The 22513-nt window shown below is 46.2% G+C and overlaps 1 pseudogene; it reads right to left on the reverse strand.

Moving 5' to 3' along the window:
• Nucleotides 1-6374: 6374 nt before the first annotated feature.
• Nucleotides 6375-6494, reverse strand: LOC136650381 (5S ribosomal RNA; annotated as a pseudogene).
• Nucleotides 6495-22513: the final 16019 nt, after the last annotated feature.

Genomic DNA, 22513 nt, shown 5'->3' on the forward strand with positions numbered 1-22513 from the left:
TCTTAGAATGTTGCTGTGGAGTAACTCCAATTTTTTCTCTGTTTCCCTTGGAACGTAGCCACGCATTTGTTTAAAGCTATCTGACTCTTTTTCTTCTTTTCACTCACACTCGGCTCCTGGCTAGCTGCTTTCTTTAGCAGGCTACATTCCAGGTCTCAGCAAACAGCAGATGAAGTAGTATACCTGTGTGTACTACTCCTGAATGAAGGTAGAAATGCATGTATTAAACCCTTCTCTATTGAAAACAAACAAAAATACTCCTATGCGTAGAAGAGTTGCATGACAGGGAGAAGGTTAAACTAGAATCGGTATGCCTGTCATTTAGTTATCTATGTGTAGGATTTATTTATTGAAATAAGTCCTTTGCATAGTCTAAAGAGGTACATTTCAGACATTTTAGACCACCTCATTGGCTGTTTGGGAAACCTGGGACTTCAAATGGTGAAATGGATGAACTCCAGATCTCTCTGAGCAAGATGGTAAGAGCCTGCTTGTTCGAACCTTGAACCTGCCTAGGATTAGCTCCATAGCAGACTGTCGCATGCAATCTGAACATGATAACTCAGCATCCATCGAATTGTAGGTTTAGGGCCCAATCCTATCCATCTTACCTTGGGGCTACATTGCAGCTGCACCAGTGCTGGAAAGAGAACAAACATTCCCTTACCTTAAGGAAGTCTCTGTGACTACCTCCCCAACATTTGGATGCAGCGCATGTCCCATTGGCACTGCTGCATCAGCACTGGAAAATTGGATAGGATTGGGCCCTTAGCTTGCTAGCACTTGTTGTTCATGTGTGCTTTTCCATCTGAAAATTGATAGCTGGAATTCTCAAGGCAGGCCTCCCTGTGGAGGTGCAAACAGATGCCAGGAGAGGTGCAAGCTCTTCTTTGACTCCTTTTTTGTATGAGGTTTTGATCAGCCTATGAGGCTGATTGTGCATTTAACTCTATAATATTATGCTGTCTCTATGTGTGTTGATTAATTAGACTGAGAACTTTTCTCCTGGGGGTAAATAGCAATTGAAGAGGGGCAAAGATTCAGATGAGAACCGGGGGCAAAGAATTAGCCCATTTTCACCCAGCCCACAGGTGTATACATTTGATCCCTGTTACATATATGCAACATTGGGCAGAAATGGCTTAAGAAAACTCTTCCCCATCATGGTCCTGATCCATATCAGCCACTCCTGAAATATGCTATTTATATTAGAAAATCAAGCAGGTCCTTCTCATACGATAGATGGATGTTCTCAAACTTTTACCCCCAGGACCTACATTTTAGAATGAGAATCTGTCAGGACACACCGGAAGTGATGTCATGACCAGAAGTGACATCATCAAGCAGGGAAATTATTAACAATCCTAGGCTGCAATCCTACTCACACTTATCCAGAAATGTCCCATTGAATATAATTGTTAAAAGCATATACATAGTAGCCTGTTAAAAGTACAGATCAGTAACATTTCCCCAAATGCAGTCACATACCTTGGTAGCATTAAAAGTCTAATATGTTAAAATACTGAAATGAATGGGGACCCACTTGAAATTGGCTCTCGACCCACCTAGTGGGTCCCGATCCACAGTTTGAGAAACACTGCCATACATGTATCATCTAGTTTGGCCCTTGGTGCAATGACAAAGAGAAGATTTTGACAATATGTCCAAGACAGGCCCACCCAGTGGCATCACTAGGATTCACGTCACCCAGTGCGGGAGGCCTGCGTGTCACCAAATGCAGTGGGCGGGGCAATGCCCCAGCTGGTGGGCATGGTGATGTACCATTGCACCTCCCTCACTGGTTTTTTGGCTGTACCTTTTGTTTGAACACAGATATTTCAATGTGGTTTGTTTCATTGCATTCTGCATGAAATTACACATTGATTGATATATAACATGATGGGATTATTCCTCCAAATTCTGATTTTAGTTATTTTGAAAACTTGTAGAGTCTCGCACCTGTGTCAACTTACTAACACCTTATTGCAGCAGTTCTCAAACTTTTAGCACTGGGACCCACTTTTTAGAATGACAATCTGTCCAGGACCCATTAGAAGTGATGTCATGGCCAGAAGTGACATCATCAAGCAAATTAAAATAAATAATTATAAATAATTAAAATATAAGAAATAATTACTGTAGATACTCGCCTATAAGGCGATAAAGTTGCACCCGGAAATGGTGGAAGAATCGCCACCTCGTCTTATCTGCGCAGTCACACAGACAGACTGAGAGGGCAAGGGCGCCATCTGCACCCTGCCTGGGTCTGGGAGGGGCTCTGCAGGAGGGAGGGGTAGCGGTGCCTCCCGGGGTCTTGTGTGGGGTTGTGGGATTCCTGGCAGCCTCACCTCCCGCACGTCCCATCCCCCCATTGCGCAAGGAACCGGAGAAGCCCTGGAGGAGGCAGAGCGGTGGGGGGCAGCCTGCTGGCCTGGCACTCCCTCGCGCCCACTCAGAGCCACTGCACGCATTCACTTAAGTCCGACCTCCCACGAAGGCAGCGAGCGGAACAGAGGTGTCCTGGCTGCTGCCGCCGCCGCTGCCGTCACCAGACCAGTGGAGGGCAGGGAGCATGCAGGGAGCATCCTGTGCTGCCTGCTCCCCACCAGATGCTCCACCACCAACCAAGGCACATCTGCCTACTCGTGAGTAAACACGACCGTGAGGCTGCTTTGCTTTCCATAGGGCTCAATAGGGCAACTGGGAGGGATCTCCTTCTCTGGTGTTTTTGGGGGCTGCATTCATTGGATCAGGACCATTCGGACGTCCTTGGAGTCCTCCCTGCCTGCCCTTTCCGACGGATTATGGCAAGTACGCCTACTCGTGAGTAAACACGACTACCTGGCTTCATTTCGGGCTCAATAGACACAGCTGGCAGGGAGGCAGGGACCTCCTTCTCCCTTTTGTGTTTTCGGGGACTGCATTCATTGGATTGGGACCAATCTGGTGTCATTGGATTCCTCTCAGCCTGCCCTTTCTATGGAACTATGGCAAGTGCACCTTCTCACAACTAAACATGCGATACAGCTCACGTTCACTTTCCATAGGGCTCCATACATTTTTTCTTTCCGATTTTTTGGCCATAGCTTTTGAAGGAAAGGAGCTATATCAATTCCATTTTTTGCATTGCATTCAGCTGTACATTCCGCATCCAAGGGTGTATGGCATGATGGGCTAGTTCCTAATGCCATGATTTTAGTGTGTCCTCCCCCTGGGCGCGTCACCCCCCGGCACGCCACCCGGTGCGGCCTGCACCCTCTGCACCCCCTAGCGACGCCAGTGGGCCCACCCACACACAACCTAAAATGTTTAATTGGCATTTCCAGAAAGGCAAAATTGGAATAAAATAAAGCCAGTGATATATCAGGGATAGGTAACAGGGACTGTACCTGCTAAACACAAATAATTTGAGGCTATGTTTTATGTAGTGGGAAGATGCGATTCAGCAATCTGAAGTTGTACAATCAAGTTTTACCATGTGACAGATATACTTTGCCAATGTCCACTTTTTTTCTTTTTTTCTTTTTTAAATTAGGACAGGCAAAAGAAAATATTTCTTTACTCAGTGTGTGGTTGGTCTGTGGAACGCCTTGCCACAGGATGTGGTGATGGCATCTGGCCTGGATGCCTTTAAGAGGGGATTGGACAAGTTTCTGGAGGAAAAATCAATTACGGGTTACAAGCCATGATGTGTATGTGCCACCTCCTGATTTTAGAAATGGGCTATGTCACATGCAAGGGAGGGCACCAGGATGAGGTCTCTTGTTATCTGGTGTGCTCCCTGGGGCATTTGGTGGGCCGCTGTGAGATACAGGAAGCTGGACTAGATGGGCCTATGGCCTGATCCAGTGGGGCTGTTCTTATGCTCTTATGTTGGGATGCCCGACACACCTTCTGTGGTGAGATCCAGTTCTGCTGAAGTGCTGCTGTACACATTCTTACTTGGTTGAATTTGGGAGGTTGGGAAGGCCTGGAAACGGTGGCCTCAAATTTCAGGCTCCCAGCTTCTTCTGACAGGCTTCCCAGTGATGAGAGTCACAGGCAGCGATGCGAAAGGATTTGCTCCCACTCCGCCTGACCTGGCAGAGCCTGCCACAGTAGCTCAGCTGGCAAAGTGCTCGCCTGGGAAATCTCTGGAACCCGCCCGCCGCCCCGCCACAACCTTTCTGTGCGCTGCGTGCTAATAGCTGGCTTGGCACATGGGCCTGTTTGTTTAGGCAGGCGTGCGAGGGTCACTAAAAGCTGTGCAGAGGAGCGGGGAAAGATGTCACACTCGGCTTCCCAAGCAATTTGCTGAGGGCTCTTTCTCATTCGGCGAGGCGGAATCCGTCTTAAAGGGAACCTTGGAATCCGACTACATTAAAGCAAATTTCGAGTCACATCAAATCCTGCTTTGCCAGGCTTGGGCGGCCTAGCGTGGCCAAACACTTCAAGTCTTCTTTATCCCTTAATTGGAGGGAGGATTCACCTGAAGTAAAGTGTGGCTGTGCAAGGAGAAAGTCATTAGGAAGATGCTTGAATGTTTTTCCCCCTTGCTTCAAGTTTGCTAGCAAGGGGCAGCGTTGCCACTAAATTCAGGGTACAAGGGGTGGAAGAACATTCCTAAGCCTCTTGGGGGGGGGGGGATTGATACCTGCAGAATTGATACCTCCACCTGGAGAAGGTGGATGCAAGAGTTAGGCTGGACCTATATGTGTGGCAGAATGATGGTGCTAGAATGCGGAGGTAGCTGAATGTTCTGTATGACGGCAGATGTGGGATGCCACTTTGAATGGTCCTCCCCCCAAACACCCACAGCCAATTCCCTGCCCAAACAAAATTTGCAAATAAGGCTTGACAAGCCAAGGCTGTTCTCTGCTGTGATGGTTTTCTGTTCACAGTGAGGTGGTTATTGCTATTGTTTTGTTATTGTTCATCTTCATCATCATCATGGAGCATTTAAAAATGTGATTTCCCACCTGCGGTCTGAAGTGGTACAATCCAGGCGGTGATGGTGGCAGCATCACAGGGATATTGAATTACCCAGGGCAGGTACCAGAAAATAAGTCCCTAGATTAGAATGGTTCTCAAACTGTGGGTCTGTGGCCCATCAGTGAATCATGGCCCAATTTTTGGTGGTTCGCAAAACTGATAGGGTAGATTAGGCTATGTGCATCAAGGGTTAAATGACCTGCTACCGGTGGGGGGAGCACTGCTGCCCAATCACCATTATAGCCACAGAGACCTGAACAGCTGTGAAAGTGCAATTTAGGTGGGTCCTGATGCTAAAAAGTTTGAGAACCACTGCTTAGAAAACAGGAACAAGCCAAGCCTATACCTGCTTAGCTACAGCAAAGTGGCTAAATCACAGGCCTGCATACCATGCTCCAGGACTATCAGGAACAGTTGGAATGGATGGTTAGTTCAAAATCCTGGTGTTGATATTATAATAATAATAATACAGGTATTTATATACCGCTTTTCTTGGTCGTCAGATTTCTCTTCAGACTTTATTCAAGGCGGTTTACAATTGAAGAAAGGTTCTATCTTTCAAGAACCACAACATTTCAGATGGATCTTTCTGATCCCACACAAGCTGACAAGCAGCTCCTTCATCTCTCACATGGAGGGCAGCCAAGACGCTTCTTCGCTCACACCAAAGAGCAGGTGGAATAACTCAGCTCAGCTTGTCAGCTGCTTCAAGGTCGCATAGTGCCGGTGGCCTCAAACTGGCGACCTGCGGATGTTCTCTTCAGGCAAACGGAGGCTCTACCCTCTAGACCAGGTGTCCTGCCCATGTAGGTAGGTACAACACGTAGGGCGTGTTGATGCAACAAACCTAGGCTGGTTCAATAGTCACTCCATCTCCTCGAGGAACAATAAGAATGTATCTGTGATGAGGCTCAGGATCGCTTAACCAAATTGCCAGGACGATTGCCAAACTAGTTCCCAGGATTCTTTGGAGGGCACAGAAAGTCATAGAAGTCAAGCTAGCGGTCACTTAGCTACCTAGCTAGAACAGGGGTCAGCAACCGTTTTGTTAAAAGGGGCTGGAAGCTGGTGATGATGTCATCATGTCACAGCTGAACATCCAGATTGCTGAGCTTCTGGAAGTGGCTGAGCAGAGTTTGACCTGGGAGCTGAGGCCACCGCCCAATTCCCAGTGCCTTGGATGGGAAATTGCAATGCAACCAACCCAGCTGGGTGGCTCCCCCAGTCCCTGTCCAGCACCCTGTGAACTGAGCTGGAGGATTCACTTCACATGCTGAGCTCCACACAGGCCACATTAGTTTGTGTGGTGGGGCAGATCCAGCCCATGGGCCATACGTTGCCAACCCCTGACCTAGAGTATAATGGTTGGTTGGCAACCTTCAGTCTCGAAAGACTATGGTATAAGCCTACAGCACCCGGTATTCCCAGACGGTCTCCCATCCAAGTACTAACCAGGCCTGACCCTGCTTAGCTTCCGAGATCAGACGAGATCAGGCATGTGCAGGGTAACAGTTGCTGCTAGAGTATAATAAAAGTCAAAATGTGAGTTTTGGCTTCATAACATGTGGAAATTAAACATGGAAGACCGCTGTTTGCATATGTGCAGCAGCAGCTATGAAAGTAACAAGTCTGTTTTAAGTTCATCCTACCCTTTAACTGGACCCAGAAAACTCTCCTATATTAACTAAGAAGCAATGTTATCAATTATTGATCCGTTCATGCAGAGGGCTTTTAAAAAGGTTTCACTAATGTTACCCTGAGAGCACAAAAGCTGCAGCCAACTATGAGAGCAAAAATAATCTGAGTATTCACTATAAGCTCTTAATTTTCTTCAAAACAGAAGTTAGGATTGTATACTTTCCTATTTCCTATTATTCCTATGTCCTATTATTACAGGAAAAGTTGAAGAAAAGTGCGATCATCCCTCACCCTTCACCTTCCCTGCTTTCCCTATACCCAGGTTTTTCAAGTTAAGACCTAGAGAGAGAAGTGAGACTGGTTCACTCCCTAAGGCTACAACCCTATGTACACTTTCCTGGGAGTAGGCCTGTTGAACATAATGGGGCTTACTTCTGAGTAGACCTGCCTAGGATTGGGCTGTCTTCTACTAACTTTTCATTAACTTTTAAGGCAAATACAGAACAATCAGCATAAAGTCATAATGTATTTTCTATTCTCCCAACCCAGTCCCCTAAATCTGTAACCAGCTCTCCATTATGCAGTTAACTGACATATGTTGTAGCCAAAAATATCACTCTGTTGCAATGGCTCCCAACCTCTAGGAACCCATGAACCACTAAGACAAAAATTGGAATTGTCAAGGACCACATGCAGCACCCCCCCACCGCACACACAAAAATAAAATAAAATTTGTAATAATTAGAGAAGATTTATTAGATGTATTCTTTACAGAGAAGATTTGTGGGTTGCAGCTTTTGTTGCTGGCTGCAACTGCAGGTGGTCTGTTCTTCGCCCTCTCTGTTGGTCCATGGGGGACTGTCTTCTGAGTGAGCGCTCCCCCATGGACTTCCAGAGAAGGCAGAGATCAGAGCAGCCACAGCTGCAGTGGTCCGTTCTAAAGTGGTCCGTTCTTCCTTCGCTTTCTTGGGTGGTTTGCAAAGGAGCAAGATGCTGGATGAAAACAACAGCAAGAAATGACCATTTCCAGGCAGGACAACCCCTAAGATGAATAAAGAGTGAGGGCCAATGAACCCATCCTTAAAAGGTGGGCTTAAAAAAAGGACACTTTTTTTTTTTTAAAATGTAAGGCAGTCTTCTCTGCAGGGAAGGGGGAATCTGGATTAGGGGAATGGATTAGGACTATAGTGTGTGGTCAGCACAGGTTCATCATTTCTGCCTGTACTGCTTTCCCCTGAATCTTGCCCCCTTGAAGCTGCTTTTTGCCTCCAAAGTGGCTGTTTGCAGCAAATTCTTAAGCATTCTTATACAATTCGAATTCAAATTCATCTCTGAGCTTCTGGTAGATAAAGCTGCAACCATTGAGGAAGCTTCAGACACTGTATTTAAACGAGTAATAATGCTTGGTTTAACCCCAAGTGTGCCTTGACAGAAACAAAACGAGTGAAAAGGACTCTACACCAAACCGGGGCAAGTTTAAACAGCAACAAGCAGGGTTGAAGACATTGCTTCAAAACACTGCTCTCTTACACAGCCTTGCACCACCCTGAAGCTCTCCAGTTTGAATTCCTTTGAGAATACCAGTGGGACTAATTAATTTTCTCTAGCTGCCTCTAACCATGCAAATTGGGGCAGACAAATGATGGTTCTTCAGCTCCCAAGAGAAAAATTAATGCCAACGTCTTGATGAGGTTATGCACAGCACATCAACAGGTCAAGAACCTACCTCCATTTGTGGTTTCCTCCTTTGAACTGGCGCCTTCCAGCTAAATTTATTACCATGTTTCCCACTAACTTTGTTTTATACGCTGATCCTTGCTGGAGTTTTCACACACAAGCCTTAAGGCTGGTTCTTGGTTCCGCTGGTTTGGAGTGCAAAGGGTCAAAACGTCTCTGGTGGCCCAGTCCTGTTGGGCATTTACAACAGCAGATCTTGCAACCTGCCATTATAAATGCCTCTGCAGAGTGAAAAAAAGGCACACCACCGTTGTGTGCTTTGGGTCTGCTTGTGCAAACGGCAAAAGCCTCCCACCCCACCCCCCACCTCCGTGACAGTGGACATCATGCTGGAGCAGGTAACATGGTGGACTGGGTAGTTCATGGGTCATTCATGGGAGCATTGGAGTGAGAGTTGGGGAGGGCAAGGGCAGTTTTGGGGTGGGAGGGGGTAAACAGAGGCAGCATCACACAACAGATCCTATCACTCTTTCCTGGCTTTGGAGCCCCTTCCGAGGCTCTTTGGACCTACCCAGCTAAATAGCTTGTGTGAGTTCAAGGAGACCCGTTAATAGCCAGGCAACCTACAGAGAGGTAAGCAAAAATATCTCTCGTGGGCCACCTAGTCAGCCCCGCACCACAGAATGTAGCGCATGCTCCATTAGTTGGCAACCTTCAGTCTTGAAAGACTATGGTATAAGCCTACAGCACCCGGTATTCCCAGGCGGTCTCCCATCCAAGTACTAACCAGGCCTGACCCTGCTTAGCTTCCAAGATCAGATAAGATCAGGCATGTGCAGGGTAACAGTTGCTGCTCATGCTCCATTGTCGGTGCCGCATTGTGTGGAATGGCAGGGGATAAGATTGGGTTGCTCATCAAAATCATCTGTGTCATAAATACTGTAACCCTTTTTGGTAATGGTAACCCTCAAAACTGCAGCCACCTAGTGATGGGCAACAAATGTTGTCTGCAGAACAGGACAGATATTCCTAGGAAAAGAGACAAAGCAGAGGAATCTGGGATTGGAATTAATTCACTCTGACCAAATACAACCAGACACAGACTTCAGTCACATATTTTAGAGCAAAGCTCTAAGTATAGATGGTGTATACTACATTTTTGTCCCACCCTCCCTTTTATCCTCACACCAACCATCTGAGGAAGGTTAAATTGAGTGACAGTAACTGGACCAACACCCAGTGAGCTTCCTTGCTAAGTAGGGATTCAAACCTGGCTCTTTCCAGTTCTGGCTCTTAATTATCACACCATGCTGTGGTGCTTGTTGGTGATGACCTGCCAGCTGGTTTCATTTGTGGGAGGGGGGGGAGGGATCTGCTTTTACCAACACATACAAACTGGGTCCATGATTTTGTGGGCAGTAGCTTGAGCCAGGAGCATTAACAGTAACAAGGTAGCCCTTAGACCTTGGAGTCCATCCCTTGATTCTAATACAAGGATTACAATGCCCTCTCTGAGTTCCAAGTAGATAAGAAGGCCAGTGAGCAGCTGCAGGCTCTTATCCTTGCTCCTACAGAACAACAGCCTCCTGAGAAATGTACTACTTTCATCCATAACTCAGGGCTTAGAAGAAATGATGTCACAATAACAGATAGTTCCATTAACTCCATAGAGGGCTTTGCCTTGGAATTAATAAGACTAGTCTCCACCATTTACAGAATAGATTTCCTCTCCAAGCAATGAACATGAGCTCATTTATCCTTAAAACAACCCTGCACAGTGGGTAATTATCGCTCTTTTACAGACAGTAGAAAGGAGATTGAGAAATTAAGTGAGTTGGTCAAGGCCACACTATAAAGCACTGTCAAACATCGTATTAACATAAGAACATAAGAACAGCCCCACTGGATCAGGCCATAGGCCCATCTAGTCCAGCTTCCTGTATCTCACAGCGGCCCACCAAATGCCCCAGGGAGCACACCAGATAACAAGAGACCTGCCTCCTGGTGCCCTCCCTTGCATCTGGCATAGCCCATTTCTAAAATCAGGAGGTTGCACATATACACCATGGCTTGTAACCCGTTATGGATTTTTCCTCCAGAAACTTGTCCAATCCCCTCTTAAAGGCATCCAGGCCAGATGCCGTCACCACATCCTGTGGCAAGGAGTTCCGCAGACCAATCACACGCTGAGTAAAGAAATATTTTCTTTTGTCTGTCCTAACTCTCCCAACACTCAATTTTAGTGAATGTCCCCTGGTTCTGGTGTTATGTGAGAGTGTAAAGAGCATCTCTCTATCCACTTTATCCTTTCCATGCATAATTTTGTATGTTTCAATCATGTCCCCCCTCAGGCGTCTCTTTTCTAGGCTAAAGAGGCCAAAACACTGTGGCCTTTCCTCATAAGGAAGGTGCCCCAGCCCAGTAATCATCTTAGTTGCTCTCTTTTGCACCTTTTCCATTTCCACTATGTTCTTTTTGAGATGTGGCAACCAGAACTGGACACAATACTCCAGGTGTGGCCTTACCATTGATTTGTACAACAGCATTATAATATTAGCCGTTTTGTTCTCAATACCTTTTCTAATGATCCCAAGCATAGAATTGGCCTTCTTTACTGCTGCTGCACATTGGGTTGACACTTTCATCGACCTGTCCACCACCACCCCAAGATCTCTCTCCTGATCTGTCACAGATAGCTCAGAACCCATTATTAGCCTATATATGAAGTTTTTATTTTTTGCCCCAATGTGCATAACTTTACACTTACTTACGTGTGTGTGTGTGTGTGTGTGTGTGTGTGTGTGTGTGTGTGTGTGTGTATGTATGTATACAATATATGTATATGTACAATATATACAATACATGTAAGTTACATATATAACAATATTCTTGGTCCAATTGCTGTATCATGCTGACTCCAACATGGAATAACAGTACAATAACTTTGTGAGAAACCTGAATAGAGTCTGCAATTCAGAAGCAACAGGATTCAGAGATGGGTCACATTTCTACAAGGTAGAATGCTGTATAATTCAATAGTTTCAGCTGTTCTCTTTAGCTGACCTCCCACCCATTTCCAAGTTGACCAGAAAGACCACTCATATAGGGCAGGGATGGGCAGACTTCAAGTTCACAAGATCTGCTTAGCGTTTTCCTCCAACTCCAAGGTTCTCCAAAAGGAATCAGGTGCAAAATATAGGTTGGGGATGGCATTAGACACAAATGGTGGCTCAGGAGGATGTAGTCACTTACCTTCTGTACCCCTCAAGCCAAAATGCTGGGTTAACCTACATATACAAGTACAAATCTACATGCACACGATTGATATGGTATTCTAACATTTAGAAGTCTCTTTCAGAATTCCATACTGTCCAAATGGTTGGCAACCTTCAGTCTCAAAAGACTATGGTATAAGCCTACAGCACCTGATATTCCCAGGTGGTGTCCAATCCAAGTACTAACCAGGCCTGACCCTGCTTAGCTTCCAAGATCAGATGAGATCAGGCATGAGCAGAGGCATTTCTCCCACAAACAGGCCCAGTTTATAAAACTCAAGTGAAGTTTCAGTGACAGGTCTTGGGTAAAGTACAGTGCTGGCGCCCCCCCCACCTACCCCCAGATTCATGAGCATGTCTCCATATGCATGTAGGCTTCCTGTTCTAAGTCCCAGGCTGCTCTTCTACCACACAATAGCAGGTTTCCAACCCATAAGTATAAATTGGGCCTCAGTGGCTGCTGACTTAAACCAATATTTTCAGTTCACATCCATCGCAACCAGCTGTGACTGCCAGATGTATTCTCGGTGTCTTGGGACAAAGGGTTTTTAACGTGCTTAGCAGTCTCTAAGCCAATATTCTATTCCCATTGGCTATCAGGTTTCATTATGCTCCTCCCCCCCCAACTGTGGATAACATAAATCTTGTCTGAAGGTACACCAATCGGCCTCCAACCAATCTTCTTCACCTCTTGCTTTGTGTTAGCACATAATACCTCTCGATATCCTTGTGACCCAGGCGCAGGATCCAAGCCAGCCACTAAAGCCAGAGCATTGCCTTGAGTTTAATTTGAGCGGTGGCTACTAAGAGATCCAGAAAATTGGTTGTTTAGCAGCTGCAGTGAACTCTAGCCAGAATTTCCAACTCCTCCAGCCCTTTACAAGAATGAAGGACAAGGAAGAGAATAGACTAGTTCTGGTAATCATTTTGTCCTGATTTCCTGGTGCTCAGGTTTTACCGAAACAGGCAAGACGCATTTATGAGAGAGTGCCACTGTTACTACCAGTGTGGGAAGAGATTAAGCAGGGCTGCACCTCTTTTTTCTGCCAGCTAGGTCATCATGCCTTCTGGTGCTGCAGTTTGCCTTTAGTGGTCTTCAGGTTCCCATGGAGATAAGAGGCAGGGGTGTCAACATTCTGACTATGCACACATAGGGACTGTATTGTACACAACCTCACCCTCATGGCTCATATGTTCCTCCACTGACATTTTGTAGTTATGTATGGATATTTGAGCACAATATACACACAGTTCTAGGTGATTCATGCACTGCATGGTTTGGGGTCTAAGAAAGAATTTGGAGCCCATTTTGCTCAGAAAAGGGGCAAGGTACATACAATTGCCTCGCATCAATTCTGAGTGGTGTGTATTTTATTTTGTACTCAGATATCTGCCTGGGAGACATAACAAGAGCGCATGGCCTATTGGCAGATGATTATATATGTGATGATCTTCTAATGGGTCCCCAGGGAAATTTCGGGGAAGTCAGGATTTTACAGCTGTCTCCAAAGACTGTCTACCTAGTGTTTTAAAGATTCAGAAAAAGGATGGAGGAGCCAGTTGTAGCATATGGGAAGGGGGGGGGGGAGGAAAATTACCCAGTCAATTATTAATTTTGATCAGCTAGATAAATGTAGAATAGCACACAAAATAAAGGAGTATATCATTGTTAAACATTTACATTCTTGGTGGTGCTAGATGATCTACCTAGAAGCATGAAGACTTTCTTGCAGATCTCCCCAGGGTTGGAGAATATCAGATAGTTCAATCTAATTTTGTTCTTTCCACTGTTTTTCTTAGAAGGAGCTCTGCTAAGCCTTCTCACATATTCAGGGTCTCTAGCAGAACCAGCACTTGTCAGGCATGTGATCTTTCAGAGGACACAAAGGGCCCAATCCTATCCAATTTTTCAGTGCCGGTGCAGCTGTGCCAATGGGGCATGCACTACATCCTGTGGTGGGGAGGCAGTCACAGAGGCCTCCTCAAGGTATGGGAACATTAGTTCCCTTACCTTGGAGCTGCATTGTGGCTGCACTGGTGCTGGAAAGTTGGATAGGATTGGGCCCAAAGTCATTACTGTACGTATTATGAGGAAATACATGCAGTATACACCATACCGTAAGCCATCATTCCCCTGGGGGCTGGGGATAAGAATAGGCCCTCAGTTTGGCTGTACTTGTCGTAAGAGGCAACTAAACAGCCACCGGGTAGATGGGACTCGTTAGCCTGGGAAGGCAGCTCATCTGAGAGAAGGCAAACTCTGATCCCAAACCTCCACTGCCTTGTGGCTACATCCAGTTATGGAAAAAGTTTCAGGAGTCAACCTCGAGGCAAAATCCAGAGCTGGAGTCCCTGAGGCAGTTCATGGCTGAACACAGTCACATTCTGGCAACTCCTGCGATGCCGCTGGAACCAACCGTATTGGCCTCTGCCTTTCCATTGGACCATTTCAGTGATTGGAGAGGGGGGATTTGCTGAATGGGTAACAGTCTATCCTCCATATCTACTTTACCCAGGCTTTGCGCACTGGAGAGGACACTCTGTTCCAGAACCACCATTCAGAGCGCGATACCATAGTCTTCTGAGACTGAAGGATGCCAACATGGATAAGCCATCATGAGAAGCACAAAAATAGGCGTGGTCTATAGTAATGGGAAAAGGCCATTGTTTGGTGGTAGAGCACCTGATTGATGAAGAAGAGGATTCAATCCCTGACATCTCCATGCTGGGGTTGAGAAAGACCCTTGCCTGAAAACTTTGAGATTCACTCCCAGCCAGTGTAGACAGTGTTGAGCTACATGGACCAAAGGTCTAACTCAGCAGAAGGCAGTTTCCTGTATTCACCCATATTCAAGAGGGCTGAAGATGGGGAAGAGGTAGAAGCTAAGAGGGCTGGTTGGTGATGATTGGAGGGTCTGTTGCCTGCCACCAGTTGAGGCAAATGTACTGGAGAAATTGTGTCATTGCCGACTAGATGATCCTAGGTGTTCTTCTAGATCTACACAGAGCAATTAAACTGTGGAAAGGTGTGCCGCCAAATATTAATGCAACTGCCTTTGAAATATTAGCATCTAAAGCATTACAAGAAGATGGCACTGCTCTTCAGTCATTAAATCATTAAAAACGGAAATGAATTGACTTGCAAATAAAGCATGACTAATACTGGATGCAAACATCGTCACACTGTACAAGAACAAAGGCAACAGGGGTGACTGCAACAACTACCACAGCATCTCTCTCCTTAGCATTGTAGGAAAGCTGTTTGCACGAGTTGCACTGAAGAGGCTCCAGGTACTTGCAGAGAGCGTCTATCCAGAATCGCAGTGCGGATTCCAAGCCAACAGGTCCACCTCTTGAGAGGTATTCTCCCTTAGACAGCTGCAGGAGAAATGTAGAGAACAATGACAGCCACTCTTTATAGCCTTCATAGATCTCACGAAGGCTTTCGACCTGGTCAGCAGGGACGGCCTCTTCAAGATTCTTCCCAAGGTTGAATGTCCACCCAGGCTCCTCAGCATCATCACGAGGACATGAAGGGCACTGTAGTCTTTGATGGCTCCACAGCAGACCCCTTTGACATCTGTAGTGGAGTGAAGCAGGGCTGTGTTCTTGCGCCAACCTTGTTTGGGATTTTCTTTGCTGTTCTGTTGAAGCAGGCCTTTGGAACTGCAACAGAAGGTATCTATCTCCAGACCAGATCAGAGCTCTTCAACCTCTTCAACCTCTCCAAACCGAGAGCAAAGTCCAAAGTCCAGCTGAAATGTCTGCGTGACTTCCTCTTTGCCGACGATGCAGCTGTCACCGCCCACTCTGCCAAAGATCTCCAGCAGCTCATGAACTGTTTTAGCAAGGCCTGCCAAGACTTTGAACTGACAATCAGCCTGAAGAAAACACAGCTCATGGTTCAGGATGTGGACTCACCTCCCTGCATTACAATCTCTGAGCATGAACTGGAGGTTGTCCATGACTTTGTGTACCTTGGCTCAACGATCTCCAACACTCTTTCTCTCGATACCGAGCTAAAAAAACACATTGGCAAAGCATCTACCACGTTTTGCAGACTCGCAAAGAGAGTCTGGTCCAACAAGAAGCTGACGGAACATACCAAGATCCAGGTCTACAGAGCTTGCGTCCTGAGTACACTTCTGTACTGCAGCGAGTCATGGACTCTTCACTCACAACAGGAGAAGAAGCTGAACGCTTTCCACATGCGCTGCCTCCGACGCATCCTCAGTATCACCTGGCAGGACAAAGTTCCAGTCCTGGAATCCCCAGCATGTATACACTGCTGAAACAGATGCCTGCGTTGGCTTGGTCATGTTGTAAGAATGGGTGATGGTCGGATCCCAAAGGATCTCGTCTATGGAGAACTCGTGCAGGGAAAGCGCCCTATGGGTAGACCACAGCTGTGCTACAAGGATATCTGCAAGAGGGATCTGAAAGCCTTAGGAATGAACCTCAACAGATGGGAAACCTTGGCCTCTGAGCGTTCTGCTTGGAGGCAGGCTGTGCAGCATGGTCTTTCCCAGTTTGAAGAGACACTTGGCCAACAGACTGGGGCAAAGAGGCAAAGTAGGAAGGCCCATAGCCAGGGAGACAGACCAGGGAAACACTATACTTGCTCCCAGTGTGGAAGGGATTGTCACTTCCAAATTGGCCTTTTCAGCCACACTAGATGCTGTTCCAGAACCACCACTCAGAGCGCGATACCATAGTCTTTCGAGACTAAAGGTTGCCAACATGTAGGAAACTGATCAGCTTCAAAAAGCAGTTATCACCCTTTCCCAATTGTTGAGCACCTTTCATCGCAGTGGATCCCAAAACACTTTCCCACAGCCGTAGGTAGCCTCATTTTTATTCAGCAAGATAATAATAATGTGCACGTGTACAGTGAGCGACCTTTCTCTAAAGTGAAGTCTTAGATGTGTCAGCTGTTGCCCAAGAGAATTTCAGTAAATATGCCTAGATCATTGATTCATGCAATTCCAGGCCTTTTTCACTTTATTCTGAAAAAGTCAATATTTTTGAAGGATTGGGTGGGTGTGGGGTGTATTTGTACAGTACATTGTTAACGACAGCTCTCCTTTGGCGAGAATGCATGAATGTTAGTGCCAGTGAAATATTATAAATATTAAAGGAGAATTGTTCATGGCAGAAGAGCAGGAGGAGAGGAACAGAGGTATTTGATAACCACATTCTCCATTTATTGGAAATACATGCCAGTAATAATAATATAATATACAGTATTTATATACCGCCTTTCTTGGTCTTTTATTCAAGACTTTATTCAAGGCGGTTTACACAGGCAGGCTTATTAAATCCATGCAGGGATTTTTACAAATTGAAAGAAGGTTCTCTCTTTCAAGAACCACCACATTCAAGGTGTTACACTCCGATCTGGCTTCACATTCTGGCCTCCATCCTCCCACGCTCCGAGCAGATGGAACAGCTCAGCTGCAGCTTGCCAGCTGCTTCAAGGTCGCAGGGTGCCGGTGGCCTCGAACTGGCGACCTTGTGGATGTTAATCTTCACAGTATTTGAACAGTGTTGCACTTAACATAGTATTTGAACAGTGTTGCACTTAAACAATGAAGAAGACACAAAAAATGTCAGCCAGTATCACATCCTAATTAAAAAAGTTTTTTCTTTCTTTTGGCTGTGCTTAGAACTCATAAATACTTTCTCAAATTTTTTATGCATGACATGCATTGTGGGACACAGTTCATGTAGCCCACAAGGCCATGTGGCAAATATGTTTCCTGGACCAGGCTGGCCCAAGACTTCCTGATGTCTGAAGCAGCATGCCAAATGCTGTCCTCCTTACCAGCCCAGAGGCATCACTAGGGTTTGGAACACCCAGTGCGAGAGCTCATTGGGTCACCCCCATGATGGATCTCCTCCCGTATCAGGCCATACAGAATAAATTACAATATCATGTGCACAACCTAAATACAGTGGCATCACTAGGGTTGGTGTAACCCCCATTAACTTTATATATTTATTTTAATATATAATACTACAGATCACCCGATAAATCATTAACCAACAAAAAACCAGTGGCCAACTTGTTGACACTCACACAACTGAATAAGCGTTCTAGTATTAGCTCAGATACATGGAGAGCGGACTCATACTAACACCTTATTGGTTCCCCACTGTGTCATAAAAACACTTCATTGGCTCTCAGAACAATCAGTCTCATTGGTCAGTTTTGAGTTTAAGAAATTCACTTTTTTGTTACATAAGGCAGTTGTGTTTTCCTTTTCTGGTTATTTGACTATAAAGTTTGATAGTATACACAAAGTTTATACTTTGTGTATAAATGGTTTGTTGCATTACATTCCACATGAAATTAACCATTTCAGTGATATCTAACATGTTGGTATTATTCATAACTACAAATTTTTCAAAAAGTTTCCATGATTTTGGCCACTAGTGGTGTCACCCCACATTGAGGGTGTCACCCGGTGCAGTCTGCACCCCCTAATGACATCACTGATCCTCAGTGTATCTCTGAGAACTGTTGCAGGATAAATACCAATAAGAATTCATCCAGGGCCGCTATCAAGAGTTGACCACGTCAGGTATCAACCTAGGCTCAGTTGATTCCATCACATTGATGCCTGAAGCCCCCGATGCAACAACAGCAGGGGCACGACTTGCTCAACTGCCTTCTCCCACCCTCCCCATCTGCAACTGGGTTCCTGCAGGAGCATTTGAGGAAGCCCATTTGCCAGAGGGTAGGAAAGGAGAGAGAATGATAGAGTGTTGTTACCTCTCTGAGCAACTGCTGCTCAGACACTTAGGGCCAGCAGCCTTTCTGCAACAGTTAAAAGGGGCTGGTCAGCTCTACCAGAGCACTGAGATAGCAGCAGCCAGAAAGAGGCTACCACCCTTTACTCTCCTGGCTGTCCAGGAAGTTAAAGGAAGGGGTAGGGGGTTGGCTTGCTTTTGTCTTAGTGTTGCTGGGGCACCAGAATAAGGTCACCTCAAAAGCACTTGCTGTTTCCACCTCTTTTTTGAGTTTCAGCTACTACAAGTCACTGGTAGAGCCTCACTAACTACCATAACTTACACCCCTCTCCCAGATCTTTCTCCCTTCTGTGCCTTTATGGTTCTCTTAATAAATGAGCTGCTTTATCTATGTTGCAGTCCCATGTACTTAGCTTAAACTTTGCTCAGTGACCACCCCCAGAAATTCCTTGAGTTTCTCTTTCCTTTTCTTCCTTTGTAACCATCACTCTTCTGTTCCCTTTACCTCTGTTTTGCTCCCACCACTGGGGATGGCTCTGAAGGGGAGGGGGAGGAGCTGCTTGCAGGCCACGGTGAGGCCCCCTCCAAAGCTTAGTGCTCCGCACCCCCTCTAGCTATGGCACTGGCTCCACCTTCCTTCTGCATACACACATTTTCTGCTTTCACCAAAATGAATGAGTTAGTCGGTTCATGAGCACAAGAGTTTTTATACATTGAGGGAAACCTATCAGTTTGGTAATATTTGCTGATCTTGCATAAATTCTTCTGTAGCCACCAGTCACTGTAGTCCCCAGACTCAACTGCTGCCAATAGGAAGTCTGTAACTGAAAATCTTTCTCTGTTCACTCCGGCCTCCATTTGTTTCCCCTTTCTATGTTGTTTCTCTGTTTCAGATTGCAAAGTACAAGAGGGAAGGTTCCTGCCCTGAAGGACTGGCAAAGTGTATTGTGCATTAACGGTGCTATATAAATAAGAAATCATCATCGTAACATCATCGTAACAGCTGAAGACAGAAGGAATGCATGCGACAGGGTATGGAGAGAGTAGTCTTCACCCGCTTTCTTGAATAACTCAAGAACAGCTGGGATGGAGCTCTTTGAGGGTAGCTTTTAAATTAAGTAATTTATTCAGCTTTACAGTGTAAAGCTTAAAAGTTGTTTAAGTTACCATTTAGATAAATTACCGTAATTGGTGTTTGGCTAACTCACTGAGCATTTCAGAATCTTTAGAAGCCTCGACTTTTAATTATTACGAGCTTCTAGTGCCTTTTAACTCAAATGTAAATAATTATATGCGCATTAAAAAAAAAACAACAGAAACAAAAAGGCCACCGACTCCTGACACCAGAAAAATGTTGACATTCCAGTTGCTTGCTTAGAGAGACAACAGTAGAAACTAGGAAAGTCCAAACAGCAGTGGGTGTGACTGTCTGGGATAATAAATCTGGGAATCTGACCACAGGGAGTGTTAGAAGAGATGGCAAGGAGAGATGTTGCCACAAAGAGTGATATCCTACAAGAAACTGGTTGTATATGGAAAATAGGGCTATAATAACCAAAGTAACCATAGTGCTATGCAGTGGGTCCTTCTGATCTGCGGATTTGAATAACAACAGATGTGAGCCCACGGCTGGAGGGCCTAGGAGGACCTCCTAGACACACCTGGAAGTACCTTCCAGTCATGTCTGGGATGTCTTTTGAACACTCATGAACCTGGTCCTTGTACTGTCTGGGGCCAGGTTCTTAGAATGCCACCCCTTAGTCTATTGCCGCCGCTTATCACGGCTGGGAAGCCACCAGAGGGTTGGAGGAGGCTGTGTGCTGCCTCCCCGACTTCCAAAGGCCTTCTAAGGGCCTAAAACATCACTTCTAGTTTTCATCCCAAAACCAGATGTGGGGTTTACTCCTTCCTGAGGTCTCAGTGCAGGGCCTCTATACAGGGCACCATGAGGGGTACCCCTCCCCTGTGTTGCCTGGGGCATTGGAAACCCTTGCCTCCCCAGTACAGCAGTGCTCAGGTACACCAGTGCTTCTGACATGTGGGGAAGGCTTTCTAGACGCTTCTAAAAGTGTTCCGGTTTGCCAGGTTGGCCCCCACCCACAGAATTTGGCATCCATAAGGGGAGGATCCTGAAACGGATCCCCTGTGGATACCGAGGGCCCACTGTATAGTTCTGCCTCAGTTTTGTCCCACCGTAGAATGAACAGGAGCCAGGGCTAGGCAATGCTGATGGAGACTTTTCTATAGTGCAGATAGAAGCAGGTTGGTTCTCAGAGGCCCGGTTCTGTGGAAGAAATGAAAATGCACTGCCATTTTGGGGTTGATAGGGCTCACCCCACAGAGTGAAGTCAGCAATGGCAGAGGGCAGAGTCTGCCCCTCACACGTTAGCCCTGTAGCCACATTTTTATTTTATCTTGTGGGTAAAGGGTTACCTGCCATTTGTTCTCATGGAGAAATGGAAAGCAGCTCTGCTCTGGAGGACAACGTTGTCTAGGCAGAATCTTCTCTGCTCACAATTCCTGATGCTAGTGGGCCTGGAATTCACTAACAGGAATGCTGGTGAGCATGCAAACACAGATGAAGCCACTGGGTGCAACAGGGCCTGGCCACTTCCACCTTAACTCATCCTTTACATCACCCATCAGGTCTTCCCAGTTTCTCCCATGGTCATCCCAGTTCCCAGAATATTTTGGATGTACCACTGTGGAAAGGCACTTTCAGGGTTTCCAGACTGACCGTTACTTCCTGAAGGATTCCATAGGCAGGACCAGCCTCCCTAAGAGGCACAGGTCAAGCAGCAGCTTCAAGCAGAGAACTGGCGGAAGTGACAAACTGATGAAGGTGCCCAACAGCTGCTCAACCTCCACAGTCTGCAACACCATTTCCTCCTGTGCCCCAATCCTCTCAGTGAATGAAAAGAAAGTCAGGGCAGCAGCCCTCCATTGCACTGCCACAAGAAATTGCAATGGCAGCCCCAGGGAAAGGAACAGTAGGGGGTTTGTAGTGACATCGAGGAAGATATTACCGAGGAGATAGGGTGTGGTGTCCACAGTGCCCCTTGCTCTAAGTAAATGCAGGATTAAAGCCCAGGTGGTAGCTGGAGATGTGCTGCACAGCTGCAGCCACTAGAGGCTAAAGTGAACATGGGAGCATATAAACAGCACCTGGAGGAACTAGTGGTGTGGGTTGTAGGAGGAGTGCAGGTTGGAGAGAGGAAACTGACTGACTTGGCAACTCTCATTGATTGGACTGGTTTACATGGAATCTGTGGACTAGAACTGGACTCTGACTTTTGCTTGCTGCACTGGTGAGTTTCACAAGGGAAACTAATCAGCTTTAAGCGGGCACCAGGCCCAGTGGATTGGGATTTGGCAGAACAGGGTTACAGCAATGCTGTTTTGATTGCCTGCCTTCTAGGAGGCCAGGCCAAACAGGACCACTCCCTGACCACAATTTGCCAGTTTGCCCCTTCTGCAAACAAGTAGGATTATGGGCTCCAGAATCAACTCTGTACCATGTAGCCCAGTACAACCTGCCCTGGCAGTAGCTCTCTAAGACCACAGGCAATGAGCTTCCCCAGACCTGCTTCTTGAAAAGAGGATCCTGCCCTAATGTTGGCCAGAAGTCACTGCAGATGCTGGACCACGTATAACATCCATTCCAGCAAACACGCACACCCTACCAAGAGGTGAACTGTTGAATTCTGCACCCCAGTTTCTGGGCAGTTTGCAAGGCCTGCCCTTATAAAACACATTCCAGCAACTTTGTAAGTACAGAGGTCATCTATATTCTGTGGTCTTTTTTTCTACAGAAGCCTGTTGGGGCAAAAATGCTGGCAGAAAGCAAAGCTTTCCTAGCACGGTTTTTGCAAAGGGTCTGGAGTGATGATGATGGATGAGAGAGATCTGATTACCCCATCATGGCTTCTGCCAGGATAAGCTCAAGCAGGAGCACAGCCTCACACTGGGGTCACTCATCAGATAAAAATTAGGCCTACTGTCCTGCCAGTGGTGCAAAAACCCAAGCACAGTGTGGTGATTGACTGTCCCTCTGATTCTTAAGCAATATCTTGCATGCAAATAACTGGCAGAGAGCAATCCTTTTAGCTCCAAGGTCAGCACTAGCTGACACCAAAGAAAGTGGTTGTGCTGCAGTTGGCAGGTACAAAATGTTCCGAGTGTTGACATTGCATTGCTTC

This window comes from Tiliqua scincoides, chromosome 4 (genome assembly GCF_035046505.1).
Source record: "Tiliqua scincoides isolate rTilSci1 chromosome 4, rTilSci1.hap2, whole genome shotgun sequence".
Taxonomy (NCBI): Eukaryota; Metazoa; Chordata; class Lepidosauria; order Squamata; family Scincidae; genus Tiliqua; species Tiliqua scincoides.